Below are 22,408 nucleotides of genomic sequence, written 5' to 3' on the forward strand. Positions count from 1 at the left end.
CCATTTAATTCTCTCATTGTTTGCCTTATCTATTTTGAAACTAAATTAGACAGATTTAGAATTATTATATCTATTTTTCTGAAGTTATGTTACAGAGACGAAGAATCATACAGCTTTTTAGTGAATTGGAATCTTTATTGTTTAGAAAGGTCCTTATTTATCTCCAGAAAAATTCTCTTACCTTAAAGTACATTTTGTTTCATATCGGTATAATGACAGAGGCTATTTTTTGGTGCTTTTGCTGTATTTTAAGTATTGCATTCTCAAAACTTTATCTTTTGATTTAAAGTGTGACTCATATATGTATAACAGAGTTAGATTGTATATTTTCATTCCATAGCATAGTTTGAGTTTCCTGGGAAGATCCTGAGACAAGGATTTGGATGCACAGCATTTATGTCAGAGATGATTCCATGAGTCTTTTCCAAGGGAAGGGGTGAATTAGATAGAGAAGAATAGGAAGCAACAGCGGGTGACTGAGCCCAGAGTAAGGGGGTTCTGCGGCACGTGACAAAGACTGTGTACCTCAGACACACTCTCCACAGTCCGGGAAGTAAAGGGGTCAGGCTGTTCATCCATCAGCTCTGAAGATGCACGCTAGAGGACTGCCCCTGGGAGGCGCTTAGGTAGAATGCTGTAGCCAAAAAGGAATGCTTCCAAGTAAAGACACACAGGGTAAAGGACTGGAGACGGGGTCTCCACTCATGGAAACGGTGAAGGCTGGCTGACGTGGGTGGATCAGGGCCAGTACCAGATTCATCAAGTTTGCCAAATTTGTCTTTAATTGAATTATGCATTTACGTGTCGTATGTGAATGTTTAGTGTGTATTTTAGATTTTGTGTATAGTCATCCTCAGTACATACGATGTAAAGAATTTATATGAGTTAAAATTTGGAATAAAGAAATGGGTACAATATTAAAGATGGAAACACAGAAACGGGTCTCCAGAGAGACTGTGTAATATCTCAACTTGGAGCATAAAGCGCTACTCTCAGACCGTCTTGTCAGCATCCTAACTTACTGTGCCTGTGTGTGATCTTGGGCAGGTTCTATAATCTCCTTAATTGCATCCTTGTAAATTGCAGCAGACAGTCCATTTGCTACATCTTCCTGGTTATTTTCACAGGCCGCCTTGCCTGACACGCGGTGAGCTTTTCACAACCTACATCAGACATTTCGGGAAAGGTTGATGTGGAGACATCACTCAGTAAAGGACACTGTCAAAAGGGATAGAAAAGAAGATTAAGATTCAAAAACCAGGAATCTGAACTTGCAACATCACTCAAAGACATTCCAAATGAAGCGAGTGAGACAACAATGCTTTATTCCTTCCCATCATACTCCCGGAGGAAGGTGCAGTCTCATAAAACTGCAGATGGAAAACGATATATCCTGTCAGGTTTGGTTAGGGAGTGGGCACTTAAATACCTTTTCAAAATATTTATCTTAGAGCATTTCCTATTGATTTATTCCTTGGAAAAATGCTATGCATGGTAAAAAGAATTTTTGATGTAAACATAACTTTTTCTTATTTAGTACCATATGTCTTCCTTGGCTCTTAACTTTCTAGGTCTGTTGTCTGAGTCTTCCGGATTTTACCATTAACATCCTTTCACTCAGTAATCGAATAATTATATATATACACATTATTTATATTATCATAGCATTAGTTGTAGCAATCATATATGAATTAGCATGAAAATATACTCAAAATTGTGCTATATGTGGGGATAGCATGAAGCAGGTAGTTTACTACTGAGTCTTTGGATACCTAGAATATAGGTCAGGTCTAAGGAGCCCAGGGCTAAAGAAGAGAGAGCCATGATATCATGGAGAATGATAATCAATTTGTTAGCTCCTGTGTGCTATGGAGCAGTGTAGTATTTCACAGCGTAGGCTTTAGCTTAGGTAGGACCAGGGTTTATAACCTATTCCTGGGGCTTACCAGTGAGCTCTGGAGAGTTTTCCTACCCTCCTGAATCTTAGTGTCTTTATGTGTAATAGAGGAGATGTTAATACAGGTAAGTTATGAGTGATCTACTGGCGAGGAACGACTTAGTTCAGTATCTGACTCTCTTAGCTGCTCAATAACTAATAGCTGTTGTTACTATTTTACTCCCCGCGGCCCTCACTTCTAGGATTACTTATTGTGTACACATGTGTGTGCATGACTTAAATTATGCGTACAGGAGAAAAATTAACTGCGCTGACTGTGCTTACTGCTGAGTCCAGAGTGCCGCTTTTGGGCCTCCAGGCCAATTTTGGCCTTTTTTTGGATTCAATCATGAATGGGTTTTGCTACTGTCGAGGAGACCGCGGACATTTGTGTGCGTGACACTCTTCGGATTTGACACTGCACAAACCCATTTGTGGGACACAGCGGCCTAGAGCTAGAACAGTATATTGCTGCTTGGCGGTTAGGTTTCTCTCAAGGAGCAAAGACATATACACAGTGTCTCTTCCAGTACATAGGAAAGCAGCCAGGAATTCCCATGCTTATTCAGCTATACCAGAAATTTATGCTATGGAATGTAAATAGCCCCTAGGCAGAAAATATCTTATACAGCCTACATTGAAAACAATCTCTTGTCCATCTTGTAAAAGAAAAAAGAACACTCAGGAAAAAAAAAAGAATTAGTAGGTGTGAAACATCAGATGAAAGACTCTAGGATACCATGAAAAGCATATTTACATAAAGATATGTGAATGGGATTCAAAAGGAAACAAAAATTCCCTTCTCTTTGATTGCAGGATGAGGTAAAATGATCTTTACAAATAAGCATTGGTCCTCCAGTCGTGAACAGCTTTGCACGTTGAATCTTGAAGTGGCAAATTCAACCTTTAGTGGCAAATTCAACCTGTAGTTGTAAATTCCCTGGGGCTGGAGTCAGTGTCTCCTCATCCTATAATAATAATTAGGGTTCTGATTAATATGAATAACTGTTAATATGATGAATGATGTTCAATAAATAGTTGTCAAGTTAAATGAATTGTTCACAATCGTTATTCAACAAATACTTGTGTGGCCTAGTTTAAAAACAATAACCTTTGCTCAAAAAACTACCTGTACTTCCTTCGTTGGTTTGTTCATTACATAGCAGGTAAGATTCAGGTCTGTGAGGTAAGATTCTAAGTACTTTGAATATGTTAACTAATTTAATACCCACAATTCTAGGAAATAGTACTTTTAGTGTTTATTTATTGGGGGGGGGGGGGGGGGGGGGAGGGGCAGAGAGAGACGGAGACACAGAATCCGAAGCAGGTTCAAGGTTCCAGCTGTCACCACGGAGCCCCAAGTGGGGCTTGAACCCAGGAGATGTGACTCCATGACCTAAGCTGAAGTCAGACGCTTAACTGACTGAGCCTCCCAGGTGCCCCTGTACTTTTACTAATCTGTTTGATAGCGCAAGAAATCTAGGCACAGAGGGTGTAAATTCTCCGTCCAAAGTCTCAGCAGCATGAAGAGCGGGGCTCCTGCCCAGGCAGAGCAGCGCCCCGGTGCGTGTTCTCAGCACTATGCTCTGCTGCCTCCTACTGATGTCATTTGGGAACTGGCTCCCTGTAGATACCGAACCCTGAAATGTCATCTACGCTCCTTAAAAAGTACAGTTTAGTGTAAAGTCCTTTCCTACACCCTGGTTCTCACAAGCCGGTCACACAATCCCTTCTTAGCAGGTACCTGAGGATGAGAGGGGTTTAACATTTTTCTGCCTGATTTTGGGCCACGCCAAATGTATCTGTACACGGTGTACCGCCAGAGAAAAAATCATCTCTCTTCTAGAGCTTTGGGGGTGCGGTTGGGGGCGTGTAGAAGACGCTCTGACATAGTCGTTTAGGAGTTCAAGCTTCAAGACACGGTAGGGGAAAAACGCACTCATTCGCATGGATACTAGGGTGCATAGAAAGATTTTCTAACTAAACGAACAGTGGATACCACCATTTTATATTATGGTCTTCATAGGCATCCTTAAATAAGGCCAGATTATTAACATTCTTAGTGTTTCCAATTACCAAAGTAGCTGAAAACTGGTTATTTTGTCTTCATAGCACCTTGCCTGGATCATCTCAGGAAGTCATCAATATCTTTTTCTTTGCTCACCTGGTAGGAAAACCTCATTTTTGTAGCAATTGATGCCATAATTTCTAACTGATATCTCTTTGAAAATATGTATTTTTAAAACAGAATATATTCTAGTCTCTTTTTTAAAATGTTTATTTATTTATTTATTGTTCAGAGAATTCAGAAAGAGAGAGTGTGTGTGCACACAAGCAGGGCAGGGGCAGATAGGGAGGGAGAGAAAGAATCCCAAACAGGCACTGTGCTGTCTGTGCAGAACCCGACACAGGGCTCGAACCCGTGAACCATGAGACCATGACCTGAGCCGAAACCAAGAGTTACTCACTAAACCCCCTGAGCCCCCCAGGCACCCCTATTCTAATCTTTTTTTTAAGTTATTTTTAAATTCTTTATTTCAATGTACTCCTTAAGCACATGTACATAACATTTTTAATTAAGAAAAAGGCACAAATGCCAAGTGTGGACTTTTGCTTTAAAAAATGGTATTTTAATGTGTCTTTTTTTTTTTCTTTTTTGCTTAATCCTTTAGCGCATTTTTTTCCTTGTGATAATAATGTGTTTAACTGTCTTAGGATTCCATAACATCTAAGAAATGCCATGCATTTATAGCAATTTTAATAACAAGGATACCTCAAATTTAGATATTATCTTCTACAGGTACACTGCATAGGCTCAATAAGACAACCTTTAAAGATTATTTTTATAATCCTATTTTCAAAAAAGAAAATGAAACTCAAAGCAACTTGTCTGAGCTTTTGTAGCTTGAAAGTTAGAAGCCAAAGGTTGATCTCAGCCTTTCCTTTGATGGGCATTTCCACCTCACCCTTTATCATTTTGCAATGCGTTAACATTCTTTGTCTACTTTCTTTCTTACAAAGTCCCTTAGGAGATAAGAGGTACATTGGCTAATGAAGAAATTAAAGTTCAGCAAGGTTCAGCGATTTCCACATGTGAAAAATGTTAGAGAGGAATTTAAAAACCAGATATCTTGCCTAGTTCAGAGATGGAACCAGCATGCCGCTGACATGATTATTTGATCACCTGTTATGCCTTTGACTAAGCAGAACGATCAATGTGGTACCAGCACACAGTCAACTCCTGAAAAGTCCGAATTAGAATGTGCCATGAATCCTCTCTTTACATCATAATTAGCATCTTCAGAGCCAATGACTCGTTCCTAGAACACCATTTTGACCTAAAATGCCGTGAACTGTAGAGCAAGGTCACTAAAATGGTGACACAGGTTGTTCCTTACTTCACTCCCTCTCACAAGAAGAATAACTATCACCTATTTATGAGCAAGACATCACTGAGAGAATCCTAGCATCAGTGGGTGAGGATGATGGAGCCCCTGCACCTCAGAGCCCAATAGACTGGAAGGGTAAGAAACGGCTACATGCTGACTGCCTTGCGTCTCCCCCAAGATAGTCCACAACCACACAGAGCGTTCTCCCCTGAGCCTCTGTGTCCTCCAGGCGAAAAGATTGCCCATAAGGGACAATTAGCCCCCTCCTCCAACAATGGGGTCAATTTGTAGGAGCACCTGTTCTGATCTCACCCCACAGGGATGGCAGGAAAACCAGTAGGGCTCAACCACTGAGTATCTGCCTGTGATAAAGGTAAGAGACTGCAACAACCGACAACCAACAAACACATGGATCTTGGTGAGCTGAGTTCCCATCTGCAGAGCCTAAGGAGTCATCCCAGCCAGAGGCTTGGCTTATCTACAGAACCAAGTTGAGGACGCATTCTGACCAGGGAACTCGGTGAGGTACAGATCTTCCTAATCCTCAGACAAGGAGGTTTGCCAGCACCAGAGCCCCATTTCCCATGCTCAGGCAAGGAATGGAGTCATGGCCCTACCTGCTAGGGAGAGTGTCTTCCAGCCTCATCTGATCAGGAGAAATGAAGACAACCTCTGGAAGCGGAGTGAGCAGCCCTAGAGCCCAGAGGCTGATGGGAAAAGGTGATCACTCATAGAGCAAAACCTTGGCATGGAGGCGTCCTGTGCTATGCACAGGTATAGAGATTAATTCATAGGCAAGGCTAAGGGTGGTCATCAGGCCTTTCCAAGAGGAGAGCCTGTTTGGGAAATTGAAAGTAACCTGGAGTGGCCCCTGTCCTTCCTTTTCAAGCAAGGGAGTCTAGACATAGCCCCACCCATTGTGGAGATGTTTTCCAGTTCCATCTGACCAGAAAGGCTAGTAGAACTCCTAGAAGCAGTACAGCCCAACAATGCACAATTCTCGAGAAAAGCAGACAGAACCAATAATTTGCAAAACAAATCCAGTGGCCCCATTTGGCTATGAAACTTGGGGTGCATGTTGGCTTAAAACAACAAAGAGGTTTACTGATGTTAGAGCTGTTTCCCTTGCTGCTGCCAAGAAGGAAATCTAATTCATAGCCTCATTCATTGCTGAGTATAGCCTTCAGCCCAAGGCCAAGGAACATAACCAGAGCACACAGCCAATTCAACAGCCCTACAGACAGTGGCACTTGAACAGCGATCACAGCCCTTGGCTTCCCCCATTACAGAACAAGTCTTGTGGCCTCACCTGACCAGGGAATTCAATGAATACTCTGGCCTGATTCAGGTACCCAAACAAAGAGCTATGCAGGTCATGGATCCTGTCTTGCTTCCCTGCTAAGGCAGGGAAGCTAATTCATACCCCTGTCTGTTACTAATATGTTACGCAGTCTCAACCACATAGTAAGCCTGGCCAGAGAAACCAGGCAGCCACAGAGCCCATCCCACAGCCTTACTTGGTTAGAGAACCAAGACAGAATTTCTATCCAACTGTTCTCAGCAGAGGCACATCCTCCCCCCCAGCCCATGCCCATCCTCAGAGCTCAAATGTTCGTCTTGTCCCAAAATAGACCATACTAGCAAGTCTTACCTGCCCAAGGACATTACCATCAGACACACCCAGAAACCCAAACTGAGTTGAGTGTTTGGGTGAAGAATGGTCTCTGCCAGAACAAATCTATAAAGTCTGGAAGAGGAGCACAATTACTCAAATATGCAGATATCAACATAAGAAATCAAGGGTCATGAATCATCAGGTAAATATGGGACAATCGAAGAAAACTAATAAAGCTTCAATAACCGACCCTAAGAAATAGAGATCTATGAACTGTCAGACAAAGAATTCAGGGATAAGCCCCTTAACAAAGTTTAGTGAGCTACATGAAAGCACATTTTCCCCAAGCAAAATTAGGTAAATGATTCATGAACAAAACAAGAAGTTTGACAAGGAAATAGCAACTATCCAAACAAAAAACAAAAATCCATAAATCTAGAATTAAAAAAATACACTACTGAAATGAATAACTGAATATAGTTCCAAAAGTAGATTTGACCGTTTGGAAGAAAGAATCAGTGACCCGGATCAGAGGGCATTGTAAATTACCACATCAGAGGAGTAAAGAGAAACAAAGAGAGAAAAGAGTGAAGAATGCCTATAGGAATTATGAGACATAGTAAAAAAAAATGCATTATGTGAATTTCAAAAAGAGTAGGAAAAAAGAAAGTGACCAAAGTACATTTAAAGCCATAACAGCTGAAAATATCTTAAGTCTGGATAGAGAAATGTGTATCCAGGTCCATGAGACCTAAAAGGCCCTAAATAGGTTGAAATGAATAGAGCAACACCAAGACACAATACACTTAAATTGCCAAAAGTCACAGACAAAGAATTGTAAGGAGCAGCAAGAGAAAAAAAGAGAAGTTACATAAAAGGGAACCTACATAAGAACACTGGCAGTTTTCTCAACAGAAAATTTTCAGGTTAGAATGGAATGAAATGACATATTCAAAATATTGAAAGAAAATAGCTGTCAATCAAAAAATTTATACACAGTGAAACTGCCCTTTCAGAAATGAAGGAGGGAGATCTCAAACTAAAGTTGAGGGAGTTTCTTGGTACCAGACCATCCTTACAAGAAATGCTAAAGAAGTTCTTTAAATAGAAGTGAAAGAATGCTAATTAACATTATAAAACCCTAGAAAGGAATATAAATCTCACTGGGTAATGATAAGTATATGGTCATAGTTAGATCTTCAATATAATGGTGCATAATTCACTTAAAAATCTAGTTGAAAGATTTTTTAAAAAGAATGTAACAAAAATAACCCTAGCTGCAATAATCTATTAGTTATAGAATGTATAAAAAAAAGCAAACATGTAATACCAATAACTAAAATGTGAGGAAGAGAAGAAGTAAAAGTCTAAAGGTTATGCATTAATTGAAGTTACATTGTTATTAGTATTAAATAAGATGGTATAAGTTCAAGATATTTTATGTAGGTCTTATGGTAACATCACAACGGAAAATCCTGTAGCAATTACACAAACAGACATAATAAAGAACTTGAAGTCTACTGATATCAAAGACATCAAAACACTAAAAATGACAGCAGGTTAAAAAGCGAAGAACAATGAATCTACAAAACAACCAGGAAACAACAAAATGACAATAGTAAGTCCTTACCTATCAATAATTACTTTAGACATAAATGGATTAAAGTAGCTAATTAAAAGACATAAAATGGTTAAGTAGATAAAAAGAATCCAATAATATTCTGCCCATAAGAGACTCACTTTAGCCTTAAAGATACACGTAGACAGAGAGTAAAGAAATGGAAAAAGAGATTTCAAGAAAATGGTAACCAAAAGGGGAAAAAATGCAGGGATAACTATACTTATACCAGACAAAATATGCTTTCAACTAAAAATGGTAAAAAAGAGACAAAGAATGCTACTATATAAATGGTAAAGTTCCCAATGTGTCAAGAAGACAATAATTATAAATATTTGTGAGCCAAAATCAGGCACCTAAAAATATAAAGCAAAAATTAGCAGAGATATAAACAGAAATAAACAGTAATACAGTTAACAGCTGGAGACTTAATATTCCACTCTTAACAATGGATCACCCAGGCAGAGAATCAATAAGGAAACAAGATTTGAACACTATATACCAAATGGACTCTAACAAACATATACAAAGAATTCCATCCAAAAGCAGAGTACACATATGACTCAAGGGTACATGCAACATTTTCTAGGATAGACCATATTTTGGCCACAAAACAAGTCTTAGCAAATTTAAGATTGAAATCATACTAAGTATCTTCTCTAACCACAGTGGCATGAAACTAGAAATCAGTTTGAGGAAAACTGGAAAAAAAATACTAGCAAACCAAAATCAGCAGCACATTAAAAGGATCATTCACTGTGAAATAGGGTTTATCCCTGGGGTAAATACAACAATTACAACCATATGTGGAACTAATTAATAGAGAAGCAGAATGATTGAAACAACAATGACAGAAATGGAGAAATAGAAAATTAAACAATCATATTTGGAGACTTCAGTATCTCACTTTTAATAATGAACAGAATGACAAGGAAAATGATCAGCAAGGAAATAGACTATTGAATAACACTATAAACCAAGTAAACGTAAAAGACATATAAAGGACACAGTACCCAACGATCCCAGAATGCACAGTGTTCTCAAGGGCGCATGGAACACTTTCCAGGATAGACCACCTTCTGGGCTGTAAAATAAACCTCAATAAGTTGAAAACAATAGAAATAAAACCAGATATGTTATCTGACTGCAATGGAATGAAATTAAAAATCAAAAACAGAAAGAAGTTGGAAACTTATAAATATGTAAGCAATTAAAAGTGTACTTCAGGGGCACCTGGGTGGTTCAGTCAGTTAAGCATCTGACTTCGACTGAGGTGATGATCTCACGGTTTGTGAGTTCAAGCCTCACATCAGGCTCTTTGCTGACAGCACAGAGCCCAGAGCCTGCTTTGGATTCTGAATCCCTTTCTCTCTGTCCTTCTCCCACTTGTACTCTCTCTCTCTCTCAAAAATAAATAACCAGTACAAAAAAAAAATTAAAGTGCACTTCGTATATAAAAATGAATAGGTCAAATAAGAAATCAAAGGAAAATGCGAAAATACTTTTGAGATGAATGAAAATGAAGACACAACATATCAAAACATACAAAAACTTCTGGGATGCTGCTAAAGCAGTGCTTAGAGGGAAATTTATACCTTAGTGCCTACATAAAGAAAGAATAAATATCTTACATCAATAACCTAACCTTTTACCTTAGGAACCTGGAGAAAGAAAACAAAAGTCACCTAAAGAAAAGAAATAAAATTTATTAGAGTGGACATTGAATAGATAATAGAAAAATAATAGAGAATATCAATAAAAACAAAAGCTGACTCTGACAAGAGCAGAAAAACTCACAAAACTTTAGCTTGATTGGCTATATATATATATATATATATATATATATATATATATATTACGGCTAACTTTAAAGAAATGAAGAGCATTATGAAAAAAATGCTATGAATAATTGTATGGCTCCAGAAGATATAGATGATCTGAATTGATTATTGTCTAAAAACAACTAAGGAGATTGAGTTAGTAACCATTAAAGGAAAGCTCATATCCAGACAGCTTCCCCATCAATTAAGGAAGAAGTAACACCAACATTGTAAACTCTCCTGTGAATAGAAGCAGAGAGAACACTTTCAATCTCATTCTATGAGGCCAGCACTACTGTAATATCAAAAACTAGACAAAGACTTCAAAGGATGCCATAGAGCAGTATCTTTTATGAATATGGATTCCAAAACCCACAATAAAATACTATTAAACTGAATCTAGAAACATAAAAAGAATTATACATAATGGCCAAGTGGGATTTATCTCAGAAATACAAAATTGGTGTAGAAAAGGCATTCGACAAAACCGTGTGCCCTTTTTGACAAAAACACTCAACAAACTGGAATATAGGCACGCCTCGTTTATTGGACTCTGTCCAATACTTTGCAAATACTGTGGTTTTTAACAAATTGAAGGTTTATTGGACTCTGTCCAATACTTTGCAAATACTGTGGTTTTTAACAAATTGAAGGTTTGTGGCACTACTGCATCGAGAAAATCTATTGACACCGTTTCCCAAAAGCATTTGCCCACTTCGTGTCTTTGTGTCACATTTTGGTAATTCCCACAACATTTCAAACGTTTTCATTATTACATCTGTGATGGTGAGCAGTTATCTTTGATGTTATGGTGACTGGGTTAGGGTGCCACAAACCAGTCCATATAATACAGCAAACTTAACTGGTAAATATTTAATGTGTTCTGAATGCAGAGATGGAGGAAACAGCCAGAGGACTAGAAGTGGAGCCTGAAGATGTGTCTGAATGGCTGCAATCTCATGATCAAACTTTTACGGATGAGGAGTTGTTTCTTAGGGATGCGCAAAGTCAGCGGTTCCTTGAGGTGGAATCTACTCCCAGTGAAGATGCTGTGAAGACTGATGAAATGACAACAAAGGATTTACAGTATTACATGAACTTAGTTGATAAGGCAGCTGCAGGGTTTGAGAGGATTTGACCCCAGTTTTGAAAGGAGACGTACTGTGGGTGAAATGTGATGGAACAGTATTCCCTGCTACAGAGATATCATCTGTGAAAGGAAGAGCCAATTGATGAGGCAAATTTTGTTGGCTTATTTTAAGAAATCACAGCCACGCCAGCCTTCAACAACCACCACCTTTATCAGTCAGCAGCTATCAACAGTGAGGCGAGATCCTTCCCGAGAAAAAAAGATTATGACTTGCTAAAGTGGAGGTGAAACACTTCACCCCGATGAAGGGCATCTGTGAAAATCCTAAGCTAGCTGCATGTATTTAATTGTGAAAGATAGGAGGCTTTCCCTCTGAGTTCAGGAATAAGACAAAAATGTCCACTCTAATCACTTCTATTCAACATTTTACCGTAGTTTATTTCCAGAGTATTAGGTAAGAGAAAGAAAGAAAAAAAAAACTTATTTTCAAAAGGAAGAAGTAAATCTATCTCTGTCTGCAGATGATGTGACCTGTCATATAAAGTCCATGCAAAAATAATTAAAAGCATAAACAAGCCCTTCAAGTTTGCAGGATATAAGATCAATATGAATAATCAAATGTTTTTCTACATACATGCAATATAAACAGTCTTAAAGCTTAATACTGTATAATTCCATGTACAGTAGCATTAAAAAGAAAAAAAATACTTAGAAATAAATTTCACTAAGAGAATGCAAATGTATACACAGAGAACTATAAAACATTGCCGAATCATACTAGAGATCAAATTAAATGGAAAAAAAATCTCACGGAACAGAAAACTTATCATAAGATGGCAATATTCCCCAAATTAAGATACAGATTCAGTGCAATACTATTGAAACTCCAGTTGACTTCTTTGTATAAACTGAAAGCCGATTATAAAATTTCATAAGGAATTTTAAGGGGTACAAAATAGCCAAATCGATCTTGAATAAAAAGAATAAAGTAGGAGAATGTGGAATCCCCAATTTCAGATTTTACTATAAAACGACAGTAATCAAGACAGTGTGGTATTGGTACAAATATAGACATATAATCAATGGAATAGAGTTAAGATTCTAGAAATAAAACCATGTGTTCAACTGATTTTTTACAAGGCTACCAAGACCATTCTATGGGGAATGAGTAGTCTTTCAGCAATGGTGCTGAGACAAATAGATATAAACACAATAGGCAAAAGTACCTGAAAGTGGATCCTACACTAAAACTATAAATTCTTAGGAAAAAACAAACATCGGATTAATATTCCTGATCTCAGATTTGTCAAAATATTCTTAAATATGACAGCAAGAACAGAAACCACAACCATGAAAATAGATACATTGGGTTACATCAAAATTAAACAGTTTTGTACTTCAAAGGGCACTGTTGGTAAAGTAAGAAGGCTCACCACCAAATGTGAGAGAATGTTTGCAACTCATATATCTGAAAAGGGGCTTGAGTGCAGAATGCAAATAACCCTCACAAGTCCATAATAAGAGAAAACAATTTTAAGGATCTGAAGAGACCTTTATGTGAGGAAGATATACAAATGGACAATATTCACATGAAAAGATCCTTGATATCTTTAATCTTCAGGGAAACGCAGATCAAAGATATTACTTCACTTGAACTAGGATAGCTAGAATTAAAAAGTCAAATAATAACAGCTATTGGCAAGGGTGTAGGAAAATTAGAACGCTTTTACACTGGTGGTGGGATTTTAAAATGATGCATCCTCTTTGGAAAACAGCCTGGCAATTTCTCAAATGGTGAAACATAGAGTTACCATATGGCCCAGAAATTCTAATCTCAAGTACATGCAAAAGAAATGAAAACAGGTGTTCACACCCAAAGATGCTTACAGCAGGAGTATTCATAGTAGCCAAAAGGTAAAATCCAGTCAAATGTCCATCTACTGATGAGTAACCGATAAAACAAAATGATGTATTCAGAGAATGGACTATTACTCAGCCATGAAAAGGAATATAGTACCAATATTAATGTAATTCTGTATCACTGACAGTAATTTTATACAAAGTGAAAGAAGCCAGTCATAAAAGTTCACATATGGGAAGTTCATTCCACTTAAATGGAATATCCAAGACAGCAAATCTATGGAGACGTCAGGTAAATTAGTGAATGTTTAGGGCTGGAGAGGAAAAGAGAGATTGTGTGATGTGGGGGACATGATGGCAAGAGGATACAGGGCTTCTATTGAGGTGGTGAAATATTCTGAAATTGCCTGTGGTGTTGGCTGCAGAAGCCCGTGAATGTAGTAAAACCCATTGACTTGTACACTTTAAATGTGCTGATTATATGGTATGTAATTAACATTCTGATAAAGCTTACCCATTTTTAAAACCATATTTATTTGGATGTAGGTGACACAATGTTATGTTAGTGTCAGGCGTGCAGCATAGTGATCGAACTTCTCTACATGTTATGTATGCTTATCACAAGTATAGCTACCATGTGATGCCACACGAGGCTATTACAGTAGCATTGACTGTTTATTTATGCTGTACTTTTCATCCCCATGACTTACTCCTTCCATAACCGGAAGCCTAGATCTCCCGCTCCCCTTCTCTTATTTTGCCCATCCCCCCACCCCTTCCCCCTGGCAACTAACAGCTTATTCTCTGAATTTCTAGCTCTGATTCTGCTTTCCATTTGTTCGTTCATTTAAAACTTAACAGAATTTTTCAAAAGCATGATTAGAAAAGACATTCAGATGAAGAAGGGAGAATGCCTAATTAGGCGGCACAGGCGAGGTGCAGAGGAAAGACTGTCTGGGTAGGCGAGGGAGCAGAAGAAGACCTCTAAAGGTCTTGTATGTAGTGGTAATGAGTTCAGATTTTATTCTGAGAGAAGAGAATTCAATTCAAAAATTTTAAACAAGTGGGTGACTTATTCAGCTTGCTCTTTTCCTACAAATTGGTAGCGTGGTGACGACTGGTTTGGTAAGAGGCAAGATTGGAGGTAATAACTCCCAATAACTCAGGAGAGAAAGGAAGGCTTGAATTTAGGTGATGGGGATAGGGAAGAAAGGGTATAGGCTAAGGATATTTCAGACATCAAATGATCATGTCTGGAGAGTTCATGTCAGCGATGGGGAACAAGGGGATAATAGGACTCTGAGAACCTCCATGTGATGCAGCTGAATGGTGAGTCCCTTCCCGGAAAGTGTCCTTGCCCACCCCCTCAGACTCATGTGCATTCTCCTCTTGCCTTGATGGTTGCTGCTCTTCAAGAGGATTCATCCTTCTGGCTGTGGCTCTTCTGTGACAGGAATTGAAGTTACTCAATAGCACCTGAGTAACTAGGCATATAGGAATGTGATAGGCAGGATATTGACTTCGTATCTAAAAGTCAGTAAGAAACAACACAGCATATTGACAACCTGAAATTGCTTCTCCTTAGCAAAGAAACGAGTTAGTGATTTTAATTACAAAGGCTTATCAAGAGAATGTTTTCAGATAGCCATAAAGTAATCAGAAAGTGCATTTCTTTGTTTATTTTTAAAATCATTTTGAGGCAGTTTGCAGTATTTTAAAAAATATATAACATTCAATAGTACACTTAAAAACGTACTGAACTATAAATGTGTAAATTATATTTTCATAGATCATGTCAAATAGTAATTTACAAAAAGCTTCCAATTTGAGCACTGACATTATTATTACAGTTTTCCAGAAAAGGAAATTAAAATTTAGGGATACTAAGAGAATTCAACTACTGAGTAGTAAAGTCAGATCTGAACTTCATGTATTCTAGCACCAAACTACAGTCTCCCTACCCGTCCGGTGTATTTTTATTAACAAAATATTTGTTTTTAAAAATAAGGGACGGTACCACAGATAGAAGGTTGTGCTTATCTTTTAAAGTTATCTGAGAGTTGCTTTAAAAAGAATTCCCGTAAATTACTTAATTTTGTTCTATTTAAAGAGATTTAAGAGCCTTTATAAATGCAGTCATGTTGTAGCTACATTTTACTTCCCTAGAAAAGCCATAATTAGGTCTATTATTGGCTCTACATGTTTCTCCTTGCCCATTTTCACTGTATAGACAGAAAATGGAGCTCTTGTAATGAAAAATAATTTTCTATGGAAATTAAACTCTACTGTGATTTCATACATACGAAGTCATGGAAAGCTCTCTTACCGATTGAAAAAGGTGTCATAGAATTACAGCCACCATTCAGGGTGGGAGAATAGGCATTAATGTCTTTCTCTTTATCAGTAGTAATAATCAGCATTTTGAAGACAAAAAAATAATTTATTATTTCTGTTAAAAAACCCTGATGAAGTTTTTATCTCAAGAGTGGGAATTGGGTTTTCAGATCTGCACCTCGAAAATCAGTAACTCCAGTTTTTGCCAAAACACAAAGCATGATGGGCAAGTAGCAAAGGCCCGTGGTTTTCCAAGTTATGGATAGTATTGCAAGTGGAAGCAAATTAGGCCTAAAATATATTCTATTATGAAATAGCACCTCTTGGCCAGTGATAAGTGAACAAGAAACTAGGTAATTTTATCTAGGCTAATAAATGAGATGACTTGGAAAAGCTATGACTCTCATGTCCTTATATTCAATCAGTGCCCCTTTCCTGGAGATTATTTTCCTAAGTTTCTGGAAACGCTTTGTTGCTGTTATTGTTGTTGCTGTTATTGTTGTTGTTGGATTCTGCATGACATCAGTCTTTCTGCACTCTGACCTATTCTTTATACTACATTCTGTATTTTTCATAACACTTAAAGAGTCTCCCTCACACTCTCTTCAACACAGAAGGTGACAAATATCTATCTCTGTGACCTTGAGAAGCACATTTAATTGCTCAGGTCTCAGTTTCCTCATCTTTAAAATCGGGGAGAGAATTCAGAGAGATCAAACAATGTAGTATAGTCAAGAAATGGAATTTTGCCCAATAACTTTCTATATATTTTACATTTTGATGCATACCTCTCAAAATCATTGAGATCAAAACAGACTTTAGTGAATTTATTTTCAAAGAAGATGCAATGTTAAATCTCTGACCTATATCAAATACGGGGGTGTTCTCTTTTGGTCTGGTTTCTCTCTAATATAGGGCAGCAGCTTTTCCTGAGTTCACCATTACCCCCAAATACCAGTGGTATCAAAAGAGCTCCAACTGCAAACTGCTAATATGGAAAATCTTTCCACCTTTCTTTCTCCTTAGGCCACTTCAGTATTTTGACCCAGAAGACTAGCCAGTATAGATATTCCATTTCAAATAGTCTGTTAATATGCAAAAATTACAAACGCTTGCCTGTGGTACAGTAAGAAATACTGGGATATCACAGTAATATGCATGAGTAGCTGGTGCCCCCAGATGAGTTACTGTGTCAGAAAGAGGAAGACACAGACATAAGCATTCTCGATGTACACGTTTCCAGTGAGCTAACAGTTCACATAATGTGCATCTTTGCTTGCAGAGTAAAGTGACTCCAATTGAAAATAAGCTGATCATTGGATCTTTACCTTTGAAATAATGCATTTGCACAACTCCCCAAGGTAGAAGTACATAAACCCAGTGCTTACTTTTCCATCCCAACTACTTCTAATTGTACTCGTTTGCTGATGAAAGGTAGGAGGCATCAGTGAAACTTGGGTACGCAAATAGAATTTGCTACTTTGTGATTGTTGAATCTACCAGTTTTTCAAGTTGTGTTTAGCAACTGCAGACTGATCTCCTGATGGTTTCACATAGGTAAAGCAACTCAGCTGAATCCTTTCTGTCCCCAAACATCAGCATCAACACTCTGTTGCTTATTTAGCCCCAAATGGGATTTATGCAAATCTCTCATCAGTATAGAAATCTGATGATTTTAGGGTGCCAGTATTTCTAACACTTTGTGGTGTCTGTTATCCTGGTTGATGGAAAAATAACTGCCTAACCATGCATGCTTTCTTTCAAGATTGATTTTTTCCTAAGTAACCATGAAGTGTATCATATTGCAATATAGCCTATTCTTAAGGGCATTATTAAAGTAACCTTCTTCTAAATCACTCTGAGGGTACCCTGCCTTCAAACCTTCTAGATAGTGAATATTATACCAAATCATTACTTTAGGACGGTGATCTTTTAACAGTGAGAGGAGAACAGAGTGTCCTAAGGCCATCAGGGAGGTCTTGGTCAAACTCACTCCAATTGGATACAAATGACATTGTTGGGCTGTATTAAAGGATAAACTGAGACACATTACAATTTTAAGAGTTTATTTGAGCAAAGATCAATTAGAACTAAGCAATGAATAAGTGGTTAGGAAGGCTCCACCAATAGGAGGCAAAGAAAAGATTTATAGAAAGAAAACGTGGAAGCAAAGAAAGGAAATTATTTGATTGGTTATATAGGTTCGAGCCTCATTGGCTGTTTCTGATTGGTTGTCTTTAGTGCTTTGATTTTCTAACCTTGAGACATTTAAAGGCTTAGATTTTGGTTTGCGTAAGTGGGCCGCCTGGGCATTAGAGCAACTCCAGTCTAATGGCCTCCTTGTTTAATTAATTTAACAGTAGGAATATCTCCCTTAGTCCCCAAGTGGTTGTAACACACAGTGAGATTGACTTACAAAGACTAAGAGAGGATTGAAACTTCTTCAAACTGTAAATTTCTGGAGTTTTCGCATTTTTTTCTTGAATATATATTATATTTCACAATAGAAAGTTGGGAAAAAATAATACATTCTAGTCATCACTTCTGCAGTTGACTCCAACCATCCTGCCTGACACCCCTTTTCTCCTTAACTTTCTTTTTTCCTCTGGGCTCTATTTCTTTCTCTCTTTTCTTCCCTTACATGTTCTCTATTTCCTTCTTCCTTTCTTTTTCCTTCCCACTCTTCCTCTCCTTTCCTTTCCTCTCTTTGATTTCCTACCTTTTCTATTTGACATGTGGTTTGCACCACAGTATAGACATTTAATAAGAGGTGGAGAAATAAAAACAAACAAGACATGCTGTTAGATCCATGACTCTCATTGTCCACAAAAGCATTTCTCATATATATATATATTTTTTTAATTTCCTGAAGGCATTTAGGGAATTTTTTTATTTTACTTTTTATTTTATTTTATTATTTTTTGTAGAGGTGGTCTGCACTAAAACTAAACACTAACACGTGAATTAGGGAGATACTCTGTCATATATCCCTTTTTAGTTATTTATAATTTTCACGAACATGTTCAAGTCTTTGAAAAGCCTGCACTAAAGTATTCCAGAGTTTTAGAAACACTTGAACTTGAAGCTTTTCTCCCCCTAAATAATTCTTAGGAATGTTCCGAAGAAACATTTTTTGGAAATGTCACTCATGTTTCAGTATCCTGGACAACAATAGAACAAGGAGATATCCATTCTGGCCCTCAATACATCATTCAAGAAAGGGAACACCTTACAGCACAAGGGGTACAGCACAAGTAGTTCCTGAATTTTCTAGAAGTTTGACATTTCTTTTTCAAATCAAGCTGAAACTCTGCTTCCTGAAATGTTTAGGTATTTCCTCTCTATTTTTTGTCTACTTATCCTAAATCTATATAATCTCTTTCCTACGTGGAGATTATTGAGGCATAAAAAAGCTATTCCATTCTCATTTCACTGAATGAACTCTCCTCTTAGCAAAGCATTAATGATTCTTCATCTCTCCTATAGGTGGCAGAGTTTACAATTTTCCTCACCACATTTTGTCACTCTTGTGTGTGAAAATATTGTTTTTATAAATATATATTTCCCCTATTTGTAACTATTTTCACCTAATCTATCAATTCAATTAAAGAAATGTTTATCAAGTGCCTTCTAGATAACAGGGGTTCTGCTAAATTAATGGGCACTGCCATTAGGAAGCTCACACACATAAGTACAGGATGACATATGAGTACACAATTCATAGTCTAGTGTGTCTCAGAGATGAGCTTAGCATTTAGCCTGCATTCCTACCTCCTCTAGTGTGTTTACAAAGGGCAAAAAGGTACACCCCACATATTTTTGCCGCAAGAGTTTTACATGAAAATCAGATTCAACAATTAGATTAATTACTTTAGATTCAGAAGGTAAAACGAAAAGAAACCCCGATTCTTCCTTCGTTTCCTGTTTGTAGCTATAGAACAGGATTTTGTAGACACATTTTCTGTATATTTTTTGTCTTCCTATTCTTTTCCTTTTTCTGCCACAATATTCCAGAATGGAGTTTCTCATTGCTGGCTGTCAGGAAGGAAATAGCTGTACTCAGATTTTCAGTGCTGGTGAGCAGTTTCACGAGTGGTAGAGAGGAGCGCGGGTTTACAATATGAAGAGGCTGCCTGATTCTGGTTTCTCATCCTTGGAGTTCAGTTATAGTGTGGTGTTCTTGATCTCAATGGCTCCAACAGTGACCTTGAGGCTCCTTAACTTGACACCATTGCCATAGGTAGTAGTTCTTGTGATGAGTTAGATTTGGAAGACTTTCTGGTCCAGCCTAGAATCTGGTCATACATTTCTTCCAAAGATGATGTAAGCACAAAATATAACATTATTTCTTGCTCAAAGTACCTAGGTTGAATTTTGTTTCTTATACACAGTTCGGATTAAAAAGGTATTTGCTACCAGAAACAGTTAATGCCCAATACTGTGAATGAGGGAAATGTGAGGCTTTCATTCAACTAGCAATGAGATGAAAGCAATGAGGATTTATATGCTGTTGAATAATTAGATTCTGATGGTCCAAGATGCACAGTGGAAAATATAACTCAAATTGTTGGAATTGGTTTTTTTTTTTCCAGAATGAATCACCTAATGAAGATAAGAATTTAAGAAATCAATTTACTGCTAGAATAGAAATGGAATCTATCAATCTTGAGGTTGGCCTCAGCTTAACTCTAAGAATGATAGGCTCATGCATCAAGCAGCATAGTAGTGTGGAGCAAGATATGTAAAGGTGCAATATAATTAGCACCTGGACCCAAGGGTAAGCTAGCTAACGGGACTGTGATTGCCCAATTGTTAAGAGAGGAGACCAATGGTGAGACTCCAATATGGAAGTTAAACATAGAATTTATCCCTAAGTCAGGACAGTTTTTTTTTTTATTATTTTTTTTAACATTTATTTATTTTTAAGACAGAGAGAGACAGAGCATGAACGGGGGAGGGGCAGAGAGAGAGGGAGACACAGAATCGCAAGCAGGCTCCAGGCTCTGAGCCATCAGCCCAGAGCCTGACGCGGGGCTCGAACTCACAGACCGCGAGATCGTGACCTGAGCCAAAGTCGGACGCTCAACCGACTGAGCCACCCAGGTGCCCCAGTCAGGACAGTTTTAAGAGAGAAAGGATGAACTCAATAATTATACCAGGATACATGAAACTCTTTCATGCAAACTGGAATGGAGGTACCACCCATTAATGATACCAACCTTATTAATGTTATTGAACCCATTACATCCTGGAGAAAGCAGAGTTTTCCTTCATTGACATGGGCACTTTTTCTCTGGATGCGGACTTACCTTCTTCAGGGCTACCATGATAGCATCACCACCCATATATCCTGAATGCGTTGTTCATCACCACTGTGTTCCACACATTATTAACTCTGTGCTATAGACTTACATCACAGAAGAAGAAATGAAGCTGGGTTCATATCCATCAGGCACATTGTTTATGTATTGGGGTCCTGCATAATGATGGAATGGAATATTCAAGAGTCTGTTATGTCACCAGGTGGTTCCTTCTGAGATTAGAGCTTCATTCCCCAAGTCTCTCCGAAACAGCAATTAATATATACTGTGGTTTCTCTTATGGTCAAAGTACCAGATTTCTGGGTCAAAAAGATGGAGGTGAGTGGACAACAGCCACAATTATACTTAATGACCTCCATACCAAATATTTTCTTCCCATCTCCTTGATTCTAGGGTCTACTGGTTATAGATATTAGTATTTAAGAGAGGGAAGCTTCCACCAGGGGAAGCTATAATGTTCCCATGGAAAAAGAAATTTACCATCTAGAATGCTAATGCCCTGAACCAAGGAATAATAAAAGTAGATTCCTCTGTTATCTGGATGCTAGATTTAGATCAAGGCAAATATTATTACAATGATTAGGGAGAAATTTATCCAGAGGCCAGAGAATCATCTGGGACTTCCAGCACTGCCATTTTTGGTAGTGAAAGTTGATGGAAAATATGCTCAATCCTATTAAGGAAAACCTCAGACTTCTTAAAAAATGAAGATTTAGTAACCTGACTGGTAAAAGATGCTAACTGGCTTATCTCCTGGCTGTGGGCAAAGAATACACGGAACAGAGGATGAAGAAAGGAAGTGATAAGCACCAACTGTGGGTTTTTACGAAAAGATGGCATTAGTAGTCCCTAGATCTTCTTGATGTGTTCTGTACTTATTTTTTACTGTCAATAATTTTTTCTTCTCCCTTTTTGCCATTATTCTACATCAAGTATGTTAGTAGTGATTCATCTAAAATTTGGTTCTTAAGTTACAGAATATTAATTTGGAATTAATTAGAAAGGTAATGAACACCACCTAAAAAGGATGCAAAAACTAATGGTACTTTAGAGAGAAAGCAATCATGTTTTTCTTTATAAATAGGAAACTTGCATTATGTTGGATAGAATAATAAAGTTGATGTTATTACTAGGTTTCATTGTATTAGGGTAAAATATGCATAGTATAATATTTACCATTTTAGCAATTTGAAAGTATACAACTCGGGGGCATTAAATGCATTTGCAGCTTTCTAGAACCATCACCATTATCCATACTTAAACCTTTTTCATGATCCCCAACATAAAGTCTGTACTCAGTAAACAAGACCTCTCCAGTTCTCTTTCCCACCTCCGATAGCCTCTGTTCCATTTTCTGTCTCTGTGGGGGGCCGGGCCCCGGTGCCAGGCTGAGACCGGGTCGAGCAATGTTCCCTGTTGACTCAA

General features: G+C 37.8%; 2 long non-coding RNA genes across 3 annotated transcripts; one reads left to right on the forward strand and one right to left on the reverse strand.

The window, feature by feature from the left end:
- Positions 1-219: 219 nt before the first annotated feature.
- LOC122211021 lies at positions 220-5,185 on the reverse strand. Of its 2 annotated transcripts, none has more exons than XR_006198426.1 (3): positions 5,121-5,185; positions 2,775-2,904; positions 220-1,218 (listed from the first exon to the last, which is right to left on the reverse strand). It is a non-coding gene; the product is annotated as an uncharacterized LOC122211021 (long non-coding RNA). The 2 variants fall into 2 exon arrangements; XR_006198427.1 differs by having other exon boundaries at positions 2,694-2,904.
- A 79-nt stretch (positions 5,186-5,264) lies between these two features.
- Positions 5,265-12,472, forward strand: LOC122210817. Its single transcript, XR_006198278.1, has 2 exons — positions 5,265-5,460; positions 11,272-12,472. It is a non-coding gene; the product is annotated as an uncharacterized LOC122210817 (long non-coding RNA).
- Positions 12,473-22,408: the final 9,936 nt, after the last annotated feature.

Source organism: Panthera leo, chromosome F2 (genome assembly GCF_018350215.1).
Source record: "Panthera leo isolate Ple1 chromosome F2, P.leo_Ple1_pat1.1, whole genome shotgun sequence".
NCBI classification, from domain to species: domain Eukaryota; kingdom Metazoa; phylum Chordata; class Mammalia; order Carnivora; family Felidae; genus Panthera; species Panthera leo.